The sequence below is a fragment of the Micropterus dolomieu genome, linkage group LG22 (assembly GCF_021292245.1).
Source record: "Micropterus dolomieu isolate WLL.071019.BEF.003 ecotype Adirondacks linkage group LG22, ASM2129224v1, whole genome shotgun sequence".
In the NCBI taxonomy this organism is placed as follows: domain Eukaryota; kingdom Metazoa; phylum Chordata; class Actinopteri; order Centrarchiformes; family Centrarchidae; genus Micropterus; species Micropterus dolomieu.
This window is the reverse complement of record NC_060171.1, coordinates 21,250,055-21,276,567: the sequence shown is the minus strand read 5'-3', so window position 1 is coordinate 21,276,567 and position 26,513 is coordinate 21,250,055. Positions and strand designations below refer to the sequence as shown.

Here is a 26,513-nt window from a genome sequence, read left to right as displayed (position 1 = left end):
ACGTTCCAAACATGCAGACTTTGTTAGTCTGAGACATCGTGTGCAGTTTTTTTGTAGAGTGTTGAAGACTGGGCATCACAATGAATCAAAGCAGGCCAATATGGTGGTTAAAAGATTCATCGGGTGCCACCCAAAGGCAAAGGCACAAGGTCAACGTGATTACGTTATTGCATAAATTTGGTATCCTTTAAACGCTCACCCAAATTACAAAAGCACATATTTTTCTACTTAGCCCGACTGATATCAAGCCATGCAGATATTTTCAGTTAAATCTCATTGTTTTTTTGACATATCCGTTGTTGAGATTTTGGTCGCCTCCCTAATACATTTGAGGTGAACAGCATTTCATTTGTGGTGCTGTAAGCATTGAGAAATTACATTTGAATAACTCAACTGCGGCTGTTCTGTCTTTCTCTGGATAATCCTCAGACCTCACTGTCAACAGTTTTCTACCAAAGAAACTGTTCATATGAAAACTGTTGACAGCGAGGTCTGGGGATTATCCGAAGTAACCAGGGCATTGTTACTGTAAAGACACACTGCTGTTGAGTTTTTAATATGTAATCTTTTAACGCTTTGAGCTGTAAAAACAAACTTCAATTTAAATCCATTGTACTGGTGGTGGAGGCAGTTTTAGGGGGGTGATGTCTCAAAAACTTAACCTTAATATAAACAAACATATTTACATGGATTTTGGGTGAACTGGCCTAAACTGATTAAAAGTCTTCCAGACTGTAGACATGACATGTATATGATGGCACTCTTGTTTCATATGTAATAGTTTACTGTATGCGGAGATGTATGATTGTTTGTACATGTAAAATTAAAATGTGAGTTGATAGAAGACTACTGCAGCAGCACCACCATTAACATTAATGATGCATAATGCCCAGAACATGTTAAATCTATATTTTCACAGGCTAAACATTCAATACCTAAAGTGTGGTACATTTTAATTGCCTCCCTGATCATCAAACCCCACATTCAGCCTCACTCTAGCCCGATGAAAGACCCATATAGACATTTAATATCCAGCAGTGCAGGGAGCTTCAAGTAGCAATCCAAATATACAGAGGTATTCTCAAACAACGCTGGCCTGCCAACTACAACACTCCTATTTATTTTTGTATTTATCTGGATTTCCTGTATACTTGTTGAGATGTCGGGTGCTGTGGGCCGTGCTATCTGAGGCCCGTTTGACAGAGGTTGGCTGGACCTGGCAAGTTATCGCCGTCTTGCATTAAGGCTAGGTTATTTATCCTGTAGGCTCATAATGATGCTGCTGTCCCGGTCCCTGAGATGGCTCTGTTCTCTTAGCCGCCTCCAGCCATTCGTAGGATGCTGGACCTGGCAGGTCCCCACTGGTGCTCTCACCAGGAATGTAGCACTGAAGCTGCAGATGCACTGGTCAAAGTAGGACTGGGGCTTACTTTGTGTGCTGGTGTGTATGTGAATATGAGTCTGCATAATCCAGGCATTTGTGTTCAGTTACTCTTTTGCATCTGTGCTTCTACTCCTCAAACAGGAAAGCTGGGTGGGTGATGAAGTTCCTTGCTGTAGTTCATCAAACCCAGTACTTTAAAGGTACCCCACTTGACCCAAGGGAAGTTGGTAATGGAAAATTGTTGCACTCAAGTTTCCACATGCATTTAAAGGCAAAACAATGTTGAAATTATGTAAACAAAATTTCATCAGTATTTGGTTAATGATACAGTATAGTCAAACGTTTGACAACCAACTCTGACATTTTTGGTAAATCTTTTGCAAATTGCAGTTTATCTTTCAAGTTTTGTTGCCATGCTAGCAGCATAGGGTCAGTGCGTCAGAATTAGTTCATTACTGGTTTCATGACAAAATACTTGCAAAACCAATGACATTCCCATCAAACTCAGCTGTAATTTGTGTTTAGCAAATTCCAGCATGCTATAATGATAAACTAAGATGGTGAACATTGTACACATTAAACCTACTGAAGATCAATATGTTAGCATTGTCATTGTGAGCGTGTTAGCATGCTCATATTAGCATTTATCTTAAGTACAGTCTCACAGAGCTGTTAGCATGTCTGTAGACTCTTAGTCTCGTTTGGACTAGTTGATCAGTTGATTAGTCTTATATCCTTTGTCTTTGATAGATTTATCTCAAGTGAACAATAGATCTTTGTCACAGCAGACATTTTGAGTTGTCAAACACAGGTGTAACTAACTGATTGAAAAATGGCACAGTTAAGTGCCGGTAAGCCATACCAATGAGCCAGCCTGCATAATACCACAGCCCTGGAACTTAATGAAAGGCAGCCAGTACTAATATTATTAGTTACTCATGTTCTTTTGCTGCAATGACAAGATCAAATATTGACTGTCAGAAAACCCTGCGCTGTGAGCTAACATAGAGCAGCAATGACAGTGATGGAAATGAGTGAGATAAGAACTTTTATTATTGCCAATGTGTAAAATGACCATTTAAACACATCCATTGTCAGTCATTCACGTGTTGTCTATTTTACTGTTAAATCATTTTTATTTGGCATCCAGGTTTTGGCTGAATTTAGCAGCAAATGTTTGTAATTATCTTTTTTCTCCTCTTGGCTTGGATTTTGTGTATATAGTGTGATGTACAGTGTGTGTGTGTGTGTGTGTGTGTCTGTGTGTGTTTGTGTTTCTCTGTTAAAATGAAAATCGGACAATCTTGTTGGTCTTTATGTGACATTGGCATGTACTGTAGATTTACACTGGGATACTTTAAAGGCAAGGTCAACATAGGGGCTCCTTCTCACGGGTTTGTGTATATACGGCTTGTGTGCATGTTTGTAATTACATAATTATAAGGAGGAAATGGAAAGGTTCCTTTAATTACTTGCAGATGGTCATAACAAATACTACTGTACTGTACAATTTAAGTTTTAAAGCCTTTTATGTCTCTTTTTTTTCATTGAGCACATTCAAATCAATACAGTCCTATGCACGTTAAACTAACAATTGCTACGTACCACGGGTGATGAGTGTGAAAATTAGTTTGTTATGTGACATATGTATGTATGGAGGATGATGATATGTTTTCACTGAAATGACCTGTGCAACGTCCCCCTTCAGATCTGATCACCTCAATGTATGCAGTGGCTGTCTCTCAGTGACATGCCAAGTGTTCGTGGTATGTTACTTGTTATACTGTTGTTCTCTGTTATTTCATCTTGACCTCATGGCTCACATCAGCCAGTCCTGTCAGTGGGGACCCGTGTTGCGTTTTGTTGGACTTCTGCCTTGCATGTCACAATCATATTCACGCAGATTGGTTATGGCAGAAATAAGCGTCATTTTGGCAGATATTTGAAATGGAGTGTTTGACAGATGGTCAGATGGTAAAAGTGATTGTTTAATTTTCATATAAATGAATAACTGATTTTCCATTATCAAAAGAAGTTTGTAAGATTGTGAAAAGCTCTTCCATTCACCTAAAAACCAAAAACAGATTTTTTTAAAACTGGAAAGTACACAGTGTTTGTTAATTAAAAGTACACCTTGGAAGGACAGTTTCCACTTATTTCAACTCCTGTGCCAGGTGTGTTTTACTACAACAAATATGCTACTGGAAGAATTTTAAAATCCCTAGCTTAATGACCTTCTGCAAGGCCAAAATAGACAATAGTGGAAACACGAGTCAGCAGTGTGCTACCAAGGACTCCATCTTCTTTAATTTGCACTGAGTATCTTTCCTAATCAGGGGCTGCTTTCAGGTGTGAAAGCAAGCTGAATATATAAATCTAAATAAAAACTTGAATTTGCTGTGGACTACATGACTTGGGGAATGGGAAGTATGAGGAATGTAAACAGAGTTATTTTCCTCCATGAAAAATTGTTGCCAAGCTTTGCCCACATGCTCCCTCAATATGTGCATATGGTTCAGCATAAAGTGCTCATGCCAAAATTCATCTCATACCATTCTGCCCTCCCGTTCCCTCTCTCTCTGCCTGCTGACCAGCTCTGCCTCTCACTTCAACTCCCTTCATGCTCAATCAGTGTCATCACACCTTTCACACTGGACTGGAAATGCATAAATCGCCTTTTAAAAGTGACAGGGTCTAAACAGATCAGTTCATCCTGCAAAAGTACCCCTGGTCAAGAAGGGGGTTAAAGGAATAGTTTAATATGTGCTTATTGATCCTGATTGATTTCTTGCTGAGAGTTACAAGCTGGAAACAGCCTTTGTGCAAAGCTAACCATTAAGCGGTAGAAGTTAACCGGCACTGCACAAGAAATGTTGTTGCAGGTTTTAGTCTGAGAGAAAATTCTCAGAAATTTGTTGTTTAGCTGTCTGGATGAGGAGGATCAGATTCATCTATTAAGGTGCTCCTACCCCCTTCTGCTAACTGCTAACAAAAGTAGATACATTACAGGATGTAGATTAAGAAATATTAGAGACATAGAGTATATTGCACATTTAGTAGCTTTCTTGGAGACAGTTTCCCACAAATTATATTTGATTCTGCAAGTGAACAAATCAAATCAATTCCCAAAAAAATGAATTGGACAAACTATTCTTACACACTATGTCTGTGACACTGAAGCTGGACGGCATACAGTACAGGTGCTTGACACAAAAACAAGTAGATGGGTAAAACAGAGATTTGAGATTCTTTGTCTTATTTTTTGTTGTTGAATCAGTTGTTAACATTGTAAGGGAGAAATTGACTTTAACACAGCATCACCAGGGGTAGAACTCAATTTTATTTGTATTATTTACTTTGAATATCCTCATTGCCTCTCAAAAGCTTTCAAAAGTCTCATCTTGCTGTTTGTTTTGGTTCCGGGTGAGATTGCACCATGGGTCAATAACAATTTCAATTATAATTTTTAGTTAGTATATAGTTTTTTGTTAATATATGGTGACATTTATGGTCATTTGCACAAAGAAATAGTGTGAACAAAATAACTTTTCCTTTTCCACCTGGGGTACCCTGGAATGTCAAAATAGCATTCATGTATAAATTGCCATGTATTTGTCATGGTAGCCGAGGAAAGAATTATTGCAATTGCATATTTTATGCAGTTGGTGACTGATTATATATATGTACTGTTTGTACTGTTGGATAAATATTCTAACCCATAATATAGTAGTCCCCAGCAGCAAAAGTATAACTCTCTCTCAACTCACAATTAATGATTGGTCACAGTTTGGTTTATTTATTTTCTCTCTGAGGTACCTTCTTGTAGTGATCTGCGCTTTTACACAGCCTCTGCTGGGGCACCCGTAAGCTGTTAAAACACTACCACCACATCACAGCAGTGCATCTTATGTATAGCACAGATTTCATTTGAATTTGGACCGCTACCCTTTAATTTATTTTTTTGGTTGTCTTTTAACTTGATGCCTCCATGAAGAAGAATAATTGTATAGGCTAACATTTTTTTTAAGACTTTCACTTCAGGATCACTGTGTCCCTTTATAATTCTGTATAATATGGGGTTTTGTGTCTTGTTCACTTTTTCTGTTGTTCTGTTTTATTTGTCTCACAATTGCCAAGGCAAAAAAAGACCAAAAGGCCAATAAATTGAAATAAGAAATTTACTCTTGTATGTATGGTGCTAGATACTGTTAATAAGACATCTGTATGTCTACAGTTTGTACAGTAACATTTAGTTAAATTAGAACAGTTTATGTAAGCAGGAACGAATCCCATGCCTTGTAAATTGCCTTGTAAATTGCCTTGTAAATGGCAGCAGGACACAACTTTTGCTATCACTTGTGTGAGAAAAAGAAGTTGGAGAGTAGGGATAAAGGGATGCCAACCCAGTGATCCAGTGTTTATGTATACATAACTAATACAGATTTACTGTATTACCTTTCCTCTTGTTCTCGGTACATTTCCCCTCCACATTTCTGTGTATGCTAAGACCAAATCTGGCCCTGCCTGTTAGAGCTCAATACGCTTCACGTGTGCACACATGGCTGAACAGTAGCTTGTTTGTCTTGCTGAATAATCCTTAATCAACAATCCAAACCAAAGCATAGTCTCTCATTATCCCAGGGAGCATGCCAGCTTGGCACACAGTGAATCCTGCCTGTCTGTTTTAAACAGGAACCTACTGAAACAGCACAGAAGAGGCCCTGACGGCAGTGCAGGCAACCTGTGTGTGTGTGTGTGTGTGTGTGTGTGTGTGTGTGTGTGTGTGCACACTCACACATACAAAGAGACAAACACAGAGACAAATGTGCATGAACGGGATGCACATGGGCGCAGAAGTACACAACAGTGCGGGCCAGAACATGCACATACTGTCAAGGCAAGTAAAAGTCATAAGAAGAAAACAAACACAGCAATACACATGGACTGACTCGCAGTCATGGACACACATGCGCTGCATGCATCATTTGAATATAATAGTAGGGTATTGTGGCAGAGATGAATAATGCACAGAGAGGTTATTAGCTATAGACTTTGAGAGAGAGCTGCAGTGGCACATCTTTCTTTTATTAGGCAGTATAGGGGTTGCAACGTAGCCTCTAAGGGCATTAATTACACAGAGTGGGGTCTGTGTGGACCCTACAGTACGCATCCCACTTGGCATTGAGTACATGGCTGCAGCTCCTCATTATTGGGGCTTTCCTCTTCAGACCTTTCATCACTGCCAATCATGCAATCCAGAGAGGGAATCCTGAGAACTAAACGATGTCTCTTCTGATCTTTCTTGCCTTATTTTCCTGTGCATTTGTTTCTATTGAACCCAACTCAACTCTCTGCATGTCTGCGTGCGTGCATGTGAAAGTTGAATTACTTGAGTGACATGCTTCACAGCTCTGACTTCCTGCCACCCAGTGGGAGGAGCTGTCCATTACAGTGACAGACTTGACTTTTAAAAAAATATTTTTTTTTCATATCAGGGCAGAGAGGTTAGAGAGAGACAGATGCTGTCAGGGAGTGATGGATGAGCCTCTTTTAAAAGGCCATGAGGGAAATAATAGACAGCCCGGCAAGCCTTGAAAGCAGCAAGCTAAGCCAGGACAATCTCCTCTCTTCCTCTCATCTCCACAACTGTCAGACTGAAAAATGTCAGCAATTAGAAAGTATGGTAATGTAAAGGTAGTTTCGCGTTTGATCTGCCGTGTCCTGAAGTCGCTGTGGCAGTCGAGGTGGTCAGAGAGGGCAGCAAGCAGCAGGAGGGAAGGTTAGACTCAGGACAGATGGAGCCAGGGCCATATCCAAAAAGCAGATAATAGACTCAAGAAATTTAAACTGCATGAACCCTGTCACAGGCAGATTAGATAAGCTGTTAGCTTTTGTTCTTTCATTCTTACTGGCTTCTTTTCCAGTATTTTGAAAGTAAGTGTTCTGACAGCATTATTTTCTTTACAGCTGGTATGTAGAAGACAGCTGTAAATATATCAAGCCTCTCCTGCAAATGTGATTTTTATTATTTGTGCATCAAAGGTTTTGAATGGGTCGTAAGATGTCAATATTCGCAACCCGTGATATCACTATGGAGCGGTTGTGTGTTTGTGCATTCAAATTGAAATCTGGGGTCCTTAATTTGGTTTTCCATAAGCAACACACTTACATGAACATTTGCTTTGCTCTTTCTTATTTATACAAAAACAAATATGTATATATTTATTTTTTGGAAAATTAAAACCATATATAAACAAACATATAACAATACTGCTATTAAAGACTTTTCAGTATTCCAGTGGTTGACTTTCCAGTAGAGGCAGACATGGTGAAAGTCCAACAGAATAGGAGATCATGGAGACATAAGAGGCAGCATTTACTTGCTTTAAAAGGCTTATTTGATTAAGGCATTTTGACTCTGTGCTTCGTCTGACGCCAGACCTGGGACTTGTAATGGAGAATGAGTCAGAGCTGGAGGGAGAGAACACGAAGAAGAAAGAGATGGGGAGAGACAGAGAGAGAGATTGGGGGCTTCTTAGTCAACACAAACACTGCCAGACAGGCAAACCATAGACTAACCATATAGTTCTGCTTTTTATTTACTCGTAGCTCATATTTTTGGCTGCAATTTGCTAAAGTTCATTTTCATGAATAAAAATGATTGTGCATGTGTGTGTGCATGTCAGGTTGGGGTTGGTATTTCTCAACACAAACACAATGACAGGAAAACCACAGACCGACCATATAGCTCTGCTTTTTATTTATTCATTAACCACTGTCTTAGTTCTGGCCCACAATTTGAATAAGTTAATTTCGGTAAATGGCCCGCTGATTGTATAGAGGGCAGTGAGGAGTAGCGAAGACGATCTGTCCTTGTTTTTTGGGCTGATGAGATGATTCAAGTACTAGAGGAAAGTACAGAATTCAGCAAAACGCATGTTATTAAACGGTGACATCACTGTGGTGAAACCATAACTCACTGGTTTTGAAAACATCTTGCTGGATCTGTGGGTGCTTTTCTAGTGGTTATTAAAGAGAGACAAATAGCAGAGCTGTGCTGTCCACACACTCATGGAGGAAAGCACCAATACAGAGAGTCTCCCGTGTACACGGTTTTTGTTTTTTAATCGCTCTGCAGTGGAAACTGTGCTGCAGAAACACTGTTAAAGCTACAGTATGTATACTGGACCAGTAATGCTAGAATTGCCACAGCATGCAGATCCTGTTCTGTAAAGATAATCATCACTGGATTATCTGTGTGTGTTTGTGTGTGTTTGTGGGAGGGGGTATGATTTACCATGTGCTTCCTTGGCAAGGATGTGTGTTGGACCGTGTTAATGGCTGGGACTGTGTCTGTTTGTGGGCTGCGAGTGTGTTTTTAACAGCAGTGTGATTCCTTGATCTAAACACTGGCAGATTTGATTTAGTGCACCCATAAATTAGACCTTTGTCACTTGGTTGATGGTTTTCAACACCCTAACAAGAAATCCTCTTCACCTCAGGCTTTGGGCAGTATATCAGGCAGGAATAACAACCTTGTGAAGTTATTAAAAGCTAAATTACCACAAAAAAAGTTCTGTTTCTCACTTTAGGTATTTATAGCATAAATGGCACAAGAACTTGCAGTGTTTGTATCTGCTCTGATACAAGTCGAAAGAATTCAGATGTCCGCTCTGGGGTAAGGCAGAAAGCAGAAGGAAAACAAGGTTTGGGATGGATACTCTGGTGTCTTGTGCCCTGCCAGTTGCCTCGAACCACTGGCATGTCTGTCTCTGTCCCTTTGCCCAGAACAGCCATGTTAGTTTGTTCATCTCTCCAAACAAACAGCCGGTACCACTGACTTGGGGAGAGGTGGGAAAGAGAGGGGGGAAAAAACATAGGGGCGCCTTGTGTGGGGGATTTTTCCCTTTAGCTCCATTTTCCTCCAGCACCACAGCTGATTACTACCACATTGATGATGGCTAGTTAGTGGGAGAGTACTGTATACTCTAGAGCCCACTGGCCAGACTGGCTCTCTTCCCTGTGTCATCAAGCCCCTGGCACCCGGCACTATCCTTCCGCCACCACAGCATCACTGTCTCATCCATCTCCCATTCCTCCTTGGGTCTTAATCCATGTCTCCACCAGGGGCTTGGAAGAGTCTTCACTAGTTTTTATTGATCTGCAATTGTGTTTGTGTCCACAAAGCCAGTGGTTGTTACTCAAGGAATGCAACTAATATTCTTTTGGATAAATCCAGAAAGACTCTTTTGTTACATGTATGAGTGATCCAAATCAATTGTTTTCTTTTTTCCAACCCCAGATCACTCCACTTTCTCCTCACTCTCCACCATCTCATGTCCATGTATAATATGAGCTGCTTGCTATCAAAGCTACAGCAAAATGTTTGACTTATTTTCCAGCCAGATCTGTGTCTGTGTTTTGTAAGAGCAACAACATTATACCCCTGTCTCCTGCAATTCAATCCAGAATTTGAAAGCCGTAAAATTTTGTGTGTGAGTCCAGCTTTATGATGGAACTAATTTTTAAAGTGTGCAATAAACCAAACCAGATTCAACATCACCCGTTTTGCCCCCCTGTGGGTCTCTTTTGTTTCTCTGTGGCATACCTACATACCCTTGCTTGGCCTTTTTTTTTCTCTCACGGAAACCATTATTCTTATATATAAACACTGTAACAGTATTATAACCTTCCCACACTGACATACTTGAACAGCCACGTAGATGTCTAAACATGGCAGCTAGTGACTAGTTATAGAGGAAGACATCTGTATTTGCTGGCATATCATTACAGGATTATTTGCCTTTCCACACACAAGGCCCTTGAATCTTTATGGACAAAATTTGAATCAACTCCTTCCCTCCCCAACATCCTACCCTTACATATCAACACAACTGTAATAACTGATTGTTTCAATATGGAAAGAAAAATATGGAGTTTTACCAATGAGGGTCTGAAAAAACCTGCAACTTGGAGTTGTGGTACTTGTGTATAGATATATGCCATTCTTCTATGTGACATTTATGAGAAAGTTTACTGCAACAACAATCAAGGAAACTTGTTAGCACCCAATTAGCACTGTAAAAGTACTTGGACCTGCTCTTTTTTACTTCTAAACATTCCTTTTGAACAAAGGAAGCGCTTTATTGACATTCTGTCATATAAACCTTAATAATTTGATATAGAATGATTTCTCTTATGCATCTCAGTGCAGCAATGTAAGTTAATTGTTCATCACATTCAAATAAAAGAATAAATGCATGTTTGAAAGAATTTTCTTTTTCACATCGTAGGTGTTTTTGTAATAGAGGCCATATCTGCCTCATGAGGAAAGTCTGGTAAAAACAACTTTTCCTCTCGGAAATGAAAACACAGGCAAACGTTTATGGGCCACGGTTGAGGAACAAGATCTTGGCTTGAGAACCTCACGCTACCAGCGACCACTCTCCACAGTCTACACTTCCACCTTACTTTAGACATAGTTCACTTATATTAAAAACAATGGTGGGGATGAGTAGTGCAAAGAGAATCGTGGTGAGATCAGTGACTGTAATACATACAAAAACGTTTCCAGAATTTGATGTAATACAGACTGCTTGTTTGAAGAGCAGAATTTGAACTTTGATCGGAAGATCTGCCATAGATCTAGCCAACGCTGGAGTGATAGTTCTTTGTCACGGTAAAAGCATGGAGCTTGTCCTGCATTATATTTTTTTGCGGTTATGAATGCAAAGCTTCTCATAATGTTTCCGGGACATCATCCAACTCATGCTGAGAAGCTGTAGCACCGAAGAGGGCACTATGGTGGAGGTTCCACATTATAATGGAGGGTGGTGGGATACTTCAGCTGCTGTATTTGTTCTCGTTAACCAGAGAACTGGAGTAATTCATGGGATTTACCTTTGTTTTTGGAATCATATGATGAGTTATTATTAAAAATGACTACCTCTGGTTACTGGTTCTCCTGGGATTTTGAGGGAAGGAAATTATGATGAAAGTGGGCCCAGGGCTGGCCGCAGATTGGACACTTTATTAAATGGACAAGTCCAGTGGATGTCCCAAAATGGATTGCTGTAAGGAGGTATTTCCTGCAGGCGGACAGACTGCTTAGAGTGACTGATGTGGAGGGCTTTAAAGGGTCTGACAGGCTTCTCCACTCTGCTGTATCTTAAGACTGCTAAAGCCTGCAGTTATCTTGCCGTTTTCCATGTACTCAACAGGCTCGATTGGCTGCCAGTTTAAACCACACTACACTTCAATTTACAGCCCTCATTAAGACGCAGAGTTTTTTCCCCCACATTAAGATTTCTAAATCCCCTCTGGTACTGCAGCTTTTCTTGTTTTCTCACTCGGCTCCTCGTAGGAAAAGCAGCTACTTATTTCCTTGAGTGAAAGTGTTGACCATTTGATAAGTTGATTGATCATTTGATAAAATGTCAGAAAATAGTGTAAAATGCCAATTGTAATTTCCCACATGGTGCACATGGTGATGCCAGATATATTCCTTATACCCTTTTTTTAACCAAATCTTTTCATTTTACACTCTTTCTTTTTGCTGTGTTTATGTTGCTGTCTGTCTGCCCTCCAACAACGTCTTCTTCTTCATGCTCTGGTAGAAAGTGATTAGACGATGTCAGGCATCACTGATTGTTTTGAGCTCTGAGGCTTCGTCTTTCTCAAGAGTGGCTGCGACCTGCTGTCTCAAGTTTATGGCAGAATGAAGAGGCTTTTTTGCTGCTTTTGGTTAAACCCATTTGGCTTCACTGATTGACAAATGTTGCATCGCAGATGTGTGTCTGCATTAGTGAGTAAGAGAAAGATCGGGGCTAGAGTGGCGTAGAACGGCTGAATGTACAGTGCTCCTGCTGTGTTTAAGTGTGTGTTTGTGCTTTTGAGTATAAATTGAGTATAAATATGGTTTAGTAGATGTGAGTGTATGTGGCCCCGGGGCAGCCTGAGCGAGGACATGATTGATGACTTGTGTACTGTAGTAAAAGTCTTTTAAATTAAAGTTAAATGGAGTTCAGAATGTATGACTTCATCAGACCTGCTCAGCCCACTGTGAGGTTAATGAAATGTGGCAAACTATTCTCCTTCGGCTCAGACCACGCAATTTATTCCACAATAAGGTCTTTGCTCGACCGTGTCAGTGCACTCAGCTGCTATCATTGCGAGGGAACAGACACTGGATGATCCACTGTAACTGAACTCATTGTGGTGCTATTAAGAGACTGTGGTCAGGCTTTATCTACGTGCAGGGCTTTACAGGGACATCAGTCTAGTGTCAGAACTGTCTACACTGAAGGAAAACTCTGTTTCAGGATAGTGATGCCGTCTGCACAGTAGATAAGTAACTAAAAAAAGGAACATAGTAGAAAACACTATATATATATATATATATATAATGTTCTAAATGCTTTGACATGCATCTGTCTCCAGGAGAAATTCTTGTATCATTGTCACAGCTTCCCAAAGCCAAATATGACATCATCCATGACATCATCGTCAAATGTGTAATTTTGTCCAAAACAAAACTTAAAGATATTCAGTTTATACATATATGGCAAAGAAAAGCAGAAGGTGGAACCAGTGAACATGGAGCATTGTTTCACTTTTTTTGCTTGAGTGATTAATTGATTATAAAATAGTTGCTGATAATTGTTTAGTCAATTGATCATTTCAGCACTTTTGTTGCAATAGTGAAGTCACACTGTTGGGGTGTGTGTGTTGCAGAGTAAATGAGTCTGTGCACTGATCTGTGTTTTACTGAGATAGCGACACACAGTTCTGGTTAAAAATTGTCAGAGTAGACTGGAGACTGGAGATGACAGAAACACTACCACCTACACAACTTAAAAAATGAGGGGGGATAAAGTAAAATTTGCCCTTTTCTTTTGTTTATAGAAAAGAAAGCCACGCTTTTGTTAATTTTTATGATTTCAATGCTAAATAGCATCAGGTACTGACATTTTTACTCTGTATAAGTTTGAAATCCAGAATCATGACATCGCTACTTCAGGGTCATGTGGTTATTGCATTAGAAAATCTTGATCTTCTGGGCACACTGCTGTTTTCTATCCTATCTGCTAGTTAGTTCCAGTCAGTTCCAATAGTTTAGTAATACTTTATGCATAAAAGAAGAACAGCAGGTTTGTAGGTGTAGAACTGACCCCCAAAACTGCACTGGCCCCCAACACCTGCAGGTGCCTGTCATACCTTGCGCCACTACAATTTGCATACTGATTTGGCCTTGACAGACACTGTATGGTTATCTCAAGGCTATATTTTGTCATCTCTAACTTCTGGGGAATGCAGTATTATTCTGATCAGATGTGAAAGTTTTCTCCCCACATTATCCAACGCATCTCCCCGCCAACCACTCACACCGCTGACAACATTTAGATTAAACTTAGGACTTGCTTGGCAGTGTGAATTGTTTTGTCTGTTTCCTCATGTTGACAAGAGTTGTTGTACTATTTCTGAGTGTGTTCTGAAGTGAAGGATATGTTTATGATCCAGGTGAGTAACCGTCGTGATTCCCGAACCTTATATAGTTAATTGTGTGTGTTAGCCTGTCCGGTAATGTGTTAATTGTGTGCATTCATGTGAACCCGGGACTGTTGGCGTGCATGCATGTATTTGCTCTCTCAGGTGTCGTATAATGCGGTAATGGTTGTCTTAGCCCCGTCAGGAAAAGAGTAATGAACTCAATCAGGTGTGCATAAAACCACCCTCCCACCTGCTCCAAACCTGCTGGGACAGGGGCTCCCGGAACGCACAGGAAGCCGGTTGAACCCCAGGGGTCATCACTGCCTATTCAGGTCTTTCATGAAGTGCCTTAGGTGAGCGCATTGCTCCGTTTGATCGGCAACTGAATGTACTGCTGGCCCCAACTCAAACAGCTTTTGTGAGAGGAAGGACGACTGTGGGATTATTTAGTATGTGTTTATAAGTATGCATTTGCATTATTTTTATGTGAGTGTACTTGATATGCACGCTCATGCTGGATAAGTGAGAACAGCCAGCAGAAAATTCCTAGAAAGCGTCCGAGGAAAGGAGTTGAAAGACAGAAATTCCTCACCTTACTGTTGAATGTACATGCGTATCATGCATCTGTGGTTTTGAATGGCCTCTGTGTATTATGAGGCACACCTGTGTGTGTGTGTGTGTGTGTGTGTGTGTGTCTACTGTATCTGGTCTATGTTATTCCAAGGATTATCAATGGCTGTGTTAGGCCTCACTGCTCCTCACAGCTCAAAGGCCTATACAGTAAACGAGTGTGTGCGTGTTATACTACATATGCATATTGCAAATGTGCTTGTGTACTGCAGAGTTCTTTTAGACACTCTGTTGCCTCACAGAGAGAGATCAAGAGAGACAGACGTATCCTCTGTCACTGTCTCCAGCAGATGAGCCTGCTTCATATAGGCCTTAACTGTATGCGCCTTGGACCCAAACAGGTTCTCTGTATGAAACTGGCCACAATGAGGAGACTGTATGTGTCCAGAGGGTGTGAAAACATTCTTGTTATCACTATGGAAAACTCTCCCAGCTGTCATCAGATGGGGGAAATATTATGACTCTGTCTGCCGGCAAGTGTGTGTTACTCTGGGACAATCTTGCTATGTTTATTTTCTGAAACAGTAGACGTTTAGCTTCCACATCACACAGACCAGGATCCCTTAGCCACAGCATCGACCTCACTACTGTTTCCGCATGTGGATGAGTTTGGAGAAAGTGAGCAGTGTGTGTGTGTGTGTGTGTGTATGAAGCAGAGGGGAATGACTTTTGGGATTAGCTGGGGATCAGAAGATGATGAATATAATACCAACAACATGGAAAACCTAATGTTAAAACCACAAAATTGACAAGATTGCTGTTGTTTGTTTAGTCTATACCAGCTGAGGAATCAGTCACTGTAAACGCTTTACGTTCTGTCCTTGCAGGCAACAGATTGCATTCAGAAAGAAGTCATAAGTAAGTCGACTGTCAGTATTTTTAACAGCGTATACTTCTGCTCGTGTGGATTTGGTTACTTTCCATTGTTTACTTCAAAGGTTTCACCCAGAGTCACTTTTCAATTATTTGTTATGTTTGAAATAATACAATCCTCAAACAATACAATGGCTGTTTACTGATCAATATTTAAAATGTAGACAAAGTTTTTCAGAGACATAGTGAATTGATTTCCCAGCTTGGGACTTTGATTGTAAAGTAATTTTTATTTGTTCATCTGTTGTCATGGAATTTTCCTTTGTTAGGCCCAATTTGATAGATCAAAGCCACAGTAGTTGGAGTCAGCCCCGCGTCAGTATTTAGATGATTAATGGTAGACAGAAGGAAAGTGCTTATGGAAATGTTCTGTAATTGTTAAATGGTAATTTTTTTTGCAAAAGAAAGAAGAGAAAGATGGTGGAAAATCAAATGTCAAAAATACTGCCTCTCTTGGTTAATGTCCCTGCTTTGTTGATATTGGGCTTTGTGGTGAAAGATGGCGTCAGCACCAAGAAGTAGTGCTTCTCTCTGGCCCCGGATCTATCTGGTCCCATCAAAACAAAACAACGCTGTCGTCTTCCCCGTGACCACATGGAAAGCAGTCACACACAGAAGCAACACACACACACACACACACACACACACACACACACACACACATTGCAGGGACTTACACATAAAAAACAGAGAAAAAAAGGTAAACGGAGCCTCCAGATGACCATCCACCCCAGGCTCTCAGGTTACAGGAACAAATTTTCCAAAGCAACATTTTCATCTTAGTTTTTCCTCTCTACGGAGATTTCACTATTTAGAGACTGTCACATGTTTCCATTAGGCTGAAGTTACTGTAGGTCAGTCAACAATTTCAAAGACGGATGCTTTCAAAACCTTTTTCACCCTTTGGGCATCAGATAGTGGTCTGACCTTACAGAGAATTATTTTCAGAATGTCCACAATGTCCCAAACACACTTCCTGACCCCAAATCCACTGTGATGAACATCCCATATTTAATGGTTTCAGCAAATGAGTATACTTAAAATTGGTATTTCTGCCTAGTAACTGGGAAGACTAATCAATCATTGAGACATGCACACACAGGGCAAAAAAATACTTCCCCAAGAATTCTGTCATTTAAAAATAATTAAACAGTAGGCATATCCATTTATATAGTTAAATCATGCACGGAACCAAACAAACACTGTCATAGAGATGTTGATGCCGTAGATCCTGAACCTTTATGAATTTGCTGAAAGGCCTGCTAGTGGGAGGGCATACAGATTGATGGTGGTCAGCAGTGGCTACTGGGCAGTTGACAGCAGGCCCCCCTGTGGGAAGCAAGGAGTGATAATGAGCGCTACAGACAAGAAGGCCTGCTGGCTTTCACTTTACATCATGTGCTTCCTAATGCGACGCCCCAGGGACAGAAAATTTGGTTTCTGCCCTGACAAATCTCACAAAGGTGGAAGCAGAAGCCCAGTGGGTGTGTTAGTTTATTATGTTTATTAAGTCCAAACTCCCATCATTCCTCCATCTCCCCTCTGTTAAACGTCTCATTTTCTCTTCTTGATTTCCTTTTAATATGACTCCTGCAAAAACACCTGATTGCAGAGAAATTCTAAATTCAAGCAGCCAGGAGTTGGGCAACAAACCTCAACATTCATCCCCAGCTCCTTGTGATTGTTTCACTATCCAGTCTTTTTGCCTCCTCCAAATCAAGTGCCCATCCCTGTGATCACAGCCAGCGTCTTAACAGAAGCCATGTGTCCTGAACTGCACTCCGTGGTTGTGTGTTCACGTATGCTCAAACTGTATATGCACACTACACACTCTTGGAGTCATTAGTATAGAATCACCGCAGGTCTTTAAAAAGTTGGCTGCTGATGTACTAACAGGAAAACTGCCCAGAGCGCACAAAGAGGACCAAGTTTTATTAACGGCACATACCTTTTCATTTTTATTTTATTCATCAAAAAACATTATTGTAAGTGTTTAATCTGATGATTAAAATGGGTGAAAAATATATTTTTAAACAGTAACAGTAATACAAAAGTACAGAGAAAATCGGATTCCAGAACATAATGCATCCAATAAATTGTTTCTTTCTATAGATGGATTCTGGTGCATCATTTATTCACACTGTCGTACACTGACTTTCAATAAGCAGAAAGCAGAAGCAGAAGGGTTTTCTGAACCTCTTAAGAGGACCTTGTTTACTACGAAACATGGTGTATTTTGCATCAGAAAACACAACAATTGAGGGTACGTGTGTGAGTTTGGGGACATTAAACCTGTCAGTAACTTTTAAAAAGAATGTGTTTTTAAGTGAAACTTGTTAAAAGATTATATTAATAAGTAAATGGAACATCTCAGTTGAAGTTGCATCTGTGTTAAAGATGAAGGGAAAATTGTGTTTTTAACCGTGTTGGTTTTCTTAGAAAGGGATATAGCACCACAATTAATAGTAAAAGGCCAATTATTTAGTAGACTTTGCATACAAACTTGCAGTCTGTGTGTCTTTCCCCCTGTCTTTGGCAGTTATTATGTCCATATGTTGTAAATTAGATTCTTGAGGGAGGAGATGGGAAGAGTTTAAGAAGTTGACACCAGAGGAACATTTACCTGACTTTAACAGCCTCTTTTACATGCCTGCCTGAAGAAATTGTTTGTTTAATCTATTGTAATTGCCTTTAACATTTCCTGCCAAGTGTGAGAGGAGGCTCTGTGGGCTGTAAACCTATAGCTCAGTCTGTCTTTGACTGTGACTGCAGCTTTAGAGCTTTCTGGATTTTTTGCCCATGGCTGAACTATTTAAAGGCCCCAGTTTCTTTTAGAGGGGAAGCAATGGAGCTACCCATAAAGTTCTGCAAACACATGACACTGACAAATACATCTTCTGGCAAAGAAGAAAGCTAGAGGTGCAAATGAATGTGAATACTATATCCTGACAATTAATTTTACCACTCATTAGTATTTGCCAGTATATACTATACTATTAATATATTAATAGAGGGTAGGCGTTGATGTCACTTCCCCTTCCGGAACACGCTGAACTGAGTGGCAAAACATCTGTTACCATGGCTGTGTTTAGCAAACCTTAAGTAAAACGAGTGATTATTTGCTCAAATTAAAGGCAGTCGGACTCGACAGTGATCCTTACTGCTTACCAAAGAACCAGTGGGCCAGCTCTTTCCCATTTTAGATGTGTTGTCTGTGTTTTAGCTGATTAGCTAACACTGCTGCTCGTCTTTCTGCAACTCAGTGAGCATAACTGCGTTCTCTGACACCATGCGCACCCTCTGTATATGAGTACAGTTATCTCAGTTCTGCCTTTAACTTAAAAGAAGTTTGTGTACAAATTGTCTCTGAACTCAGTGTGTTTGACTGCCGGTACATCACTTTTCTTCACTTCACTGCTATGCTCCAACATCTAAAAGTTTTAGTGCCACTGCTGTCTCATTGATTGATTGATGAGAGGAAATACATATTGTACGATAAAGAGGTAAGATCAGGTTTGACTGTTGTGAAAGATGGGAAATCAAAAAAGTAAAACAAGGGAAGGTGAAAAGCCAGATTATTCATAAAATAGAATTATGGGTAAACAAATAGGTATACTGGGTAAGTTAACCTGTTTTTATTTTCTATTTGACTTCTTAAAAAAATTGTATTTAAATGTCTTTTTTACATTTCTCTCTGTTGCTTTAATGTTTTATGTAAAGCCCGTGCATTGTTGTTAAAATGTGCAATACAAATAAACTTGCCCTGCGAAACAAATGCTTAATATAATGGTAAACACATTTTAATTTGCTTACTTTCTTCCATAATTGTTGTTTCATTTTATAAAGTATGCTCTAATATACTAATGAACACCAAATCCCAAGTGTGCCTGCATATTCATAGAGTTTCATTACAAATTTAAATATCCAACATTTGGAAAATGAATCACATTAAAGGATTTAAGCTTATTTTGGAATTGATGAACTATATTTTACAATATTTATTTTCAAGACGTTGAGAAGAAACTGTTCAAAACAAAACAATTTTTATTCAACTTTTTTTTTTTTATGAAGATCCTTCTTTTATTACTGTATAAGGAGTACATTGTACAATGTATACTTTCTCTGTAGCCACCCACACTTGCATGCACACACACACACACACACACTTCCTGCTGGGTAAATATTCACGTTCATTCCAGTAAATTCTAATGTTGTTTATCCTTTCTCCTTTCATTAATTTCACTTAGATTGCTGGCAATTAGCACCTTTTAATGTCAATGTGATTTTATCACCTTGGAGAAAAAATCCAGGGCTCAGAGCTCAGGACTGTGTGGGAGCCTAACTGCTCGGAAAATGACACAGTGTGCCACAAAAAACACTGAATATCAAATGGTAATACAGATTTTCTTTTCATGTGCCTCTCTTTTCTTTTCTTTCTCTTTTACTCCATTGCTTTTATGCTATTTTGTTTTTGAACATGTCTCTGGCAGTGGCTTGTTTTCTGACTGGAACAGATGTTGTGCTTGGATTGTAGTGGCATTGTTCTGGTGTGACTGCAACAGTATGTGAGTAGATTCAGTGAGTAGATTCAGTGGTTGTGGTTAAAGTGAGTCTTCTTCCCTTACGGTTTCTCTTCCTTGTGAATAGGACTCAAAGGGCAGAGGTTGTGTCCAGCCCACCCTGTCTGTCTGTGTAAGGACCCGGCTCCAGACTATGGCTTCTGTCATATGTGGGTGTGGATATGCCTGCCTGAGTAAACACATCCTGGCCAGATCACAGTGTGCTGTATGGTCAGGGGGTGATGGTCAGTTGACTCTTTGATCATCGAGTTATCTGGGATGCAGATGTTCGCTTTGTAAGAAATGAATCTCATCTGTTCCCTTTCAAAAGACAAAACCCCACATCACATGCTAAAAATAAAAGCAATTGAGATGATTCAGTGGGAGCTGAGTCTATTCCTTACTGTTAAATGGCATCTGTCACACAGTTTCACTGATTGCAGTGGCTCCCTTCCAGGCTACACGCTGCATGTTGTTTTAGATAGATATTGCTGTACTTATATTGTGAAGCAGCATTACACTTTTCCCCCCTTGGCTTTATGCCAAGAGTTAGATGAGATCAATACCACTAGCGGTATCAATCTTCTCATTTGACTCGCTTGCAAGATTGCAAATAAGGGTAATTGCCCAAAATGTTAAACAGTTACTTTAAAACTCGTGGGAATGGGACAAGTAGTAGAGACATTATTCCACGGCAAAGATGAAGAGCATGTTTGCAGTGGCCTTAAATACTTTACACCACTACATAGACAGCAACCATAATGGTAAAATGATTGCATATAATCCATAACTCTGTATCTGTGTTTTCTTTGTACTTTTAATTCTATGAAGACTGCCCGTCTATCCTTGATTAGAGCAAAGTTTGTAAACCATGCATTGTACTTTCACTGCTGTCAGATAGGCGACAGACTATACAGTGTGGCGTATGTGGTTTATAGAGATTTGAATTTTGCCCCTTTTTACTGTAAACTATGAGAGACTCAATATCAAAAGCTCTGAGGCCCTTTCTGGCCACATATGAGCAAAGCGACCAAACCAATCGGCTTTGATGGTATTGAAAAATGCCAGTCTTTAGATGGAATGCAGTCAAGTCAAGTCAGTTTATTTATATAGCCCAATATCACAAATCACACATTCACATAATCACAAAAGGGGCTTTACAATCTACAGTGTATGATATCTTATATTCTGAGGCCCTCAATTCAGATAAGGACCCCCACCCACCCCCCATCTCCCAAAAAAAACTTTAACAGGGAAAAACATAGCAGAAGGTAGCCAGCAGGGTGGTTGGTGTGTTGTGTGAGAGAGAGAGGTTAAAGGCCACAAAGTTAAGTCTGAGCATAAGATCCTTTTGTGAGATTTATTAGCAGCCGATAAGGCCATCTGCAGCCACGCTCACTTTGCTCAGCTAGCCAGCGCTGATCTACTGCCAAAGCACACAGAATGATACATTGCTTAATGTGTCTGGCAGGAGAGAGAGAGGAGAGAGAGAGAGCATGTGAGAGAGATTTGCGGGGGTCATATTATGGATCTTTTTATAAATCTGTTTCTGCTTTGTGTTTTGAAAAACAACTTTTACTTCTTTGTCTTCCACCTCACGTCTTGATTTTCAGGTTAAAAGGTGAGACGTCTACTACTGTTGTGTGCGTGTGTGTGTCCACAGACAGACAAATAAACAACCTCATTATCCTACAAGCCTGAACCTTTATGGGGAGGGGCAGATGAAGCTGTGAAAGAGAAGAGGAGAGGCATGATAGCATTTTAATCACAGCTAATGATGGAGCTACTAATGAGGCTGAGTCTGTGAAAACAGCCCCCTGAGATTATTGGATCTCACACACAGACGCACACACACACACACACGCACACACACACACACGCACACACACACACACACACACACACACACACACACACACACACACACATTACATTCCCACATACATTCTGCCCTACAAGAAAACAGTAATGCTACAAATTAATAGGGAAATACTATTTGTGTCACCTGCAAATGCACTCACATATGCATATCCATACATACACAATTACAAACACACACACACTTACTTGTTGAAGTAATTTGCTCGCTGTGAGTCTGCTCTCTGCTGGACAAATCGCTATGATGTGAAGTGTACAGCGGGTAGTGGCCCTCTCTGCTGTCTCCCTCCTCCCTCTTCTTTATTTTCTAAATATAGCCAAAGACATTCATAAATGTCAGCGAGGCCTTTATCTCAGCAAAGAGGCAGAAGTCATTTAAAGACATGTTCAAGGCCTTTCTCTCCTGTCTCTTTCCAGGTTAGTTAGGGATTCCTGTAGCCAAAGCCCTTTTTTTTGTCCAATGGGAACATGGGATTTGATCATAAACTGCTCTCTACGATGATGTTCTCAAGCAAATATGAACATATCTATTTGATATGAACATCAGGCAGAATGAACTCTCCGTCTCAGCAAACTTTATCCCAAACATATAGTATGTGTTTACACTTTTTCCAACATACAGCACAACAACACAAAAATGCCAGACAGTTAATTACATGTGATATTTAGTGGCGAAGAAACTACTCAGACTCCATTGTGTTCTTAATCCTTGCTGGACTCAGTGTGTCTGGTGCATATTGTTGAAGTGGAGTAAGTAACATAATAGGTAAATAAAAGAACGCTGTGGATGTTTTTGATGGACTGAAAAATGGACCTTTGTTGCTGCTGCTTTGGAGCAAAAATTGATTTCAATTTCAGAATGTTTATATGTTGGGTACTCAGTAGTTTGAGGACAAGCAGGCAAAATGTTCAAATTGTGGTAAAGGATCACAATTTATACACTTGTATTGGCAAACTCATTAATAACAAATTAATAAGTAGCTTGTTTATAAACTCTGGGAGTGAGTGCTTGACTTACTATTGGTTCTTTTATTGCTCCTGGACGAAAAAGCTCAAACCTTAATTCCCCACTGGCACTTGACCACACAATATTCCTGCCTATCTGCGTGTGTTGATGTGGTAGAGAATAAAATGTGGGGAATAGTGGGAAAGTGGATTATCATTGATAGGGATAAACCACCACTTTCATCTGTCCTTCTTTCAGTCTGGGCCATAACAAAGTTTCCAGCCACAAAAAGTTTTTGATGCCATGTTTGGAATGTGGGGCCATATAATCTGAACACTGGGTATTAGATTCGTATAAAACAATACAAGTTGGAACCCTTGTTTTTTTTCTAATGGATATAGTTGGCTCTGGGACAGAGCACAGCTGGGAGGGCTTTAAAAGTGGGCATTTAACAATACAGACTTAGACACTTTCTCCGCTCTCTCCAAAAAGGTTTTCATTAGTCTGCCTTGGGAAAATGTGGCAAATCGTTTTTGACAAATTTGCTAGGTCAGAGTGTCAGTGCTTTGGTTAAATCTCTTCACTATAGATAGTTTAAAAAACTATTATCATTTAAAGTTTGTCTTGCTTGTTAGAAGCTTGAAAGGGAAAAACAAGGAGTATGGATCTCTATAGGACCTCATAACACCATTCTTCTGTAGGTTTTCTCTTCAATTGTGCTGCAGAAAGCAAGACCTTCATTGATACGGTTGGGGTGGTGATGGCGCACACCTTTGGTGTGAGAGACCCAGGTTCAATCCCACACGGTGACTCACCCACCATTGTGTCCCTGAGCAAGATACTTAACCCCTCGTTGCTCCAGAGGCGTGCGACCTCTGACATGTATAGCAATTGTAAGTCGCTTTGGATAAAAGCGTCAGCTAAATGAATAAATGTAAATAATACACCACCTCCTAGGATGACACTGCTTTGACTTCCTGTGAGAATAATCTCATGACAAAGACACTGAAATAAGTGAGTTATAGAGAATCCTATAACATTCTCTTTTCCTATTTTCACACATAAACAAACATTAAACACACTATTAATTGCTCTCTCTCTCTACTTTCATACACACACTCCCTATTTGTGGCAAGAAAAGAAAACCACACAGATGATTCATACATTAAAAAAGGATCTTGACACAGCGGAGGTGCATGCTTCTGTTTAGGCTGTGTTAGAGTGGAGAGGAGAGGCGACGTTAAATACGTGATCTTTTACTTCTGGAGCTCTGGACACCCGAAATAAAGTAACTGTAAATTTACTACTTTACTATTTAATCGTTTAAGCCAACTACTCAGGTACTCTAAAACAAAACAAAAAAACAGTGAGGGAGAGAGATGGAGCATAAACGAGAGAGTGCAATTCAAGCAAGAGAAGGATATAGAAAGAAAGTGTGAGAGAAAGTTCAAACTGATGTTTGAACTCCCTAAGGGATAAAGAAGTAGGAAGCAAGAAAAAGACGTGTAGTGGACACACACACACACACGCACACGCACACAAACAAATTCCAAAGAAATGTCATCAGTTATGGGAAGGCTCCTCTATATCAGACTCAGAGATCCGCCTAAATGTTTCTGCTCCATTTCACGTCTGTGACACTGTGTATATTCGTCACATAACGCTGTCTCTGGTCCAGACAATGGATATGACGGGGAGAAAAGGCTCAAGGATGGGTCAAAAACAGACTCAAGGCTACGCAAGGCAGTAGTGTTGTTAGTTTTTCCTGATATAACTGATAGGTCACTGAGAGGTCAGTTTCAGAGAATCTCTCATTAGCCAATTCCCAGTAAGTACTGTATCTTGAAGAAAGTGTTGAGTCTGGAAAAATGTAAAACATTCTCTTTTCCTGTTTTCACACATAAAAGCACACTCTATTAATTTTTCTCTTGTCTTTCATACGTACACGTCCTAAAATGTTACGGCCAAAAAAGAAAACCAGACAGATGTCTCATCCATAAAAATAGGATCTGGACATAGCGGGGATGCATGCTTCTGTTCAGGGTTGAAAATACAGAGACCTAAACTGTGGTGAGCAGGGAGGAGAGGAGAAGACCCGTTAAAGACATGATCTTTAATCAATATCCATACAATAAGAAACTTTATGGAAACATTCAGCAGAGGCTTTAGAAGTGACATGACTAATATCAAAGTCCTTATGGGCAAGTCCTGCCACTCGGCTGCCATCTTGGCAATGCCTCCGGGCAGCTATTTCGGACCAGCAAGACTAGGCTCCCCATTTTCTGAATGAATGGGGAGAGATCACCGAGACAGAAAAACTACATGAAGAGAATCAGCAGTAAAATCTAATAAAAAAGTTTGACGACTTTGCCCCAAAATAAGGTTTCAAAAGTATTTTCCCCGACCGGTTATACTATGCATGCGTCACTATTACCACGCACGCACTGTAGAAGGTAAACAGACCCTTACTTCAGTGGAACCACACGATTGGCTGAAATGTGTTTCCCGCTTTGGCTGTGAAAAGCAGACGATTGGCTTTCTAGCGGGATAACCGCCATCTTTGCCGTTACGGGCTTTCCCCATAGAGCTGTATTGAGGATGTGATCGAGTGGCAGAAGCAGATCCTGAGGTGGACAGAAGCTAGGGAGGGGCAGAGAGGAATTCAGGGTTGCAGAGATAGACCGGAGGGGCTCCACTTTGCAGACAGGTGGACAGGTAGCAACAGAGGCCTCATTGTCCACGGCTTAATCAGGCAGGTGTGCCGTTCAGCACTCGCCTCACCCCAGCAGCACAGCGCACTCCTTGACTCCGTGCCTCCTCCCCGCCATCTCTCCCCTCATGAGTCTTATTATATTTATATTACTACAGCTCGATGTGCCTGCAGTCATGGCTTTTAATAATAAAATTGTTTTAATTTTGATGGATTATAAAATAATAGTTGATGTTGTTGGAAAGGTTGCTACAGCATGAGGTATCACTTGAATTCGAGATGTGCCTTGGAAATTAAGGGACTGGTGATGAGAGCATAATTTTCTCAGTTATGCACACATGACCGTGAGGTGGAGTAATAATAATAATATAATAATAATAATCTTTATTTGTAGAGCACTTTTCAAAAACAAGAGTCTGTTCTGTTGCTGAAATAATGTATTCATTAAAGTGAGGGTCTGAGTAAAATTTACTTTAAAATACAGAACATCAAGGAGAAATAATGATTAACCCCCCCCAAAGCAATTAATGCAGAGAGCACAGGAAGGGGGTGCAGTGAATGAGTGAGATATGGTTGTAGATATATTGCAGGTTAAGCCAAGCGATTCTGCCATGCCAGGTCCAGGTTGATAAATCTGTCAGCAGTGCGGCCAAGCTACACAGATCCAGGTTACTGTATGACTTGACTCTGCTGTTCCCCAGCTGGCTTGGACCTCATCCAGAACCTCATACTATATCCTGGACTGGCTCCAAGCCTCTGGTCTGTCCTTACCCAGCCTTAGCCTCAGCCACTACCAGCCGGACGTACTCTTGGCACTGCGCCTCACAGCTATAGTCTCATTCTGTGGATGGTTTAACTTCTGTCCACTAGCCTTTCTGCCTTCAGCATTTACTGATGTTAATGAACAAATTGCATGGTTTTCATAGTAACATTAACAATTCTCTACTAACATTTTTTCAGGGAATTGCAGGCATTACTTTTCTGTCTCCCCTTGCTGGTTTCTATACCGACCCTGATCTGGCTCATGCCCAAATATAATGTTTT

General features: G+C 40.3%; 1 long non-coding RNA gene across 1 annotated transcript; it reads left to right on the top strand.

Annotated features, from left to right (window-relative positions):
• Positions 1-18,649: 18,649 nt before the first annotated feature.
• On the top strand, positions 18,650-20,234 carry LOC123961988. The gene is made up of 4 exons (XR_006822818.1): positions 18,650-18,879; positions 19,624-19,768; positions 19,867-19,941; positions 20,024-20,234. It is a non-coding gene; the product is annotated as an uncharacterized LOC123961988 (long non-coding RNA).
• The last annotated feature ends 6,279 nt before the right edge of the window (positions 20,235-26,513 follow it).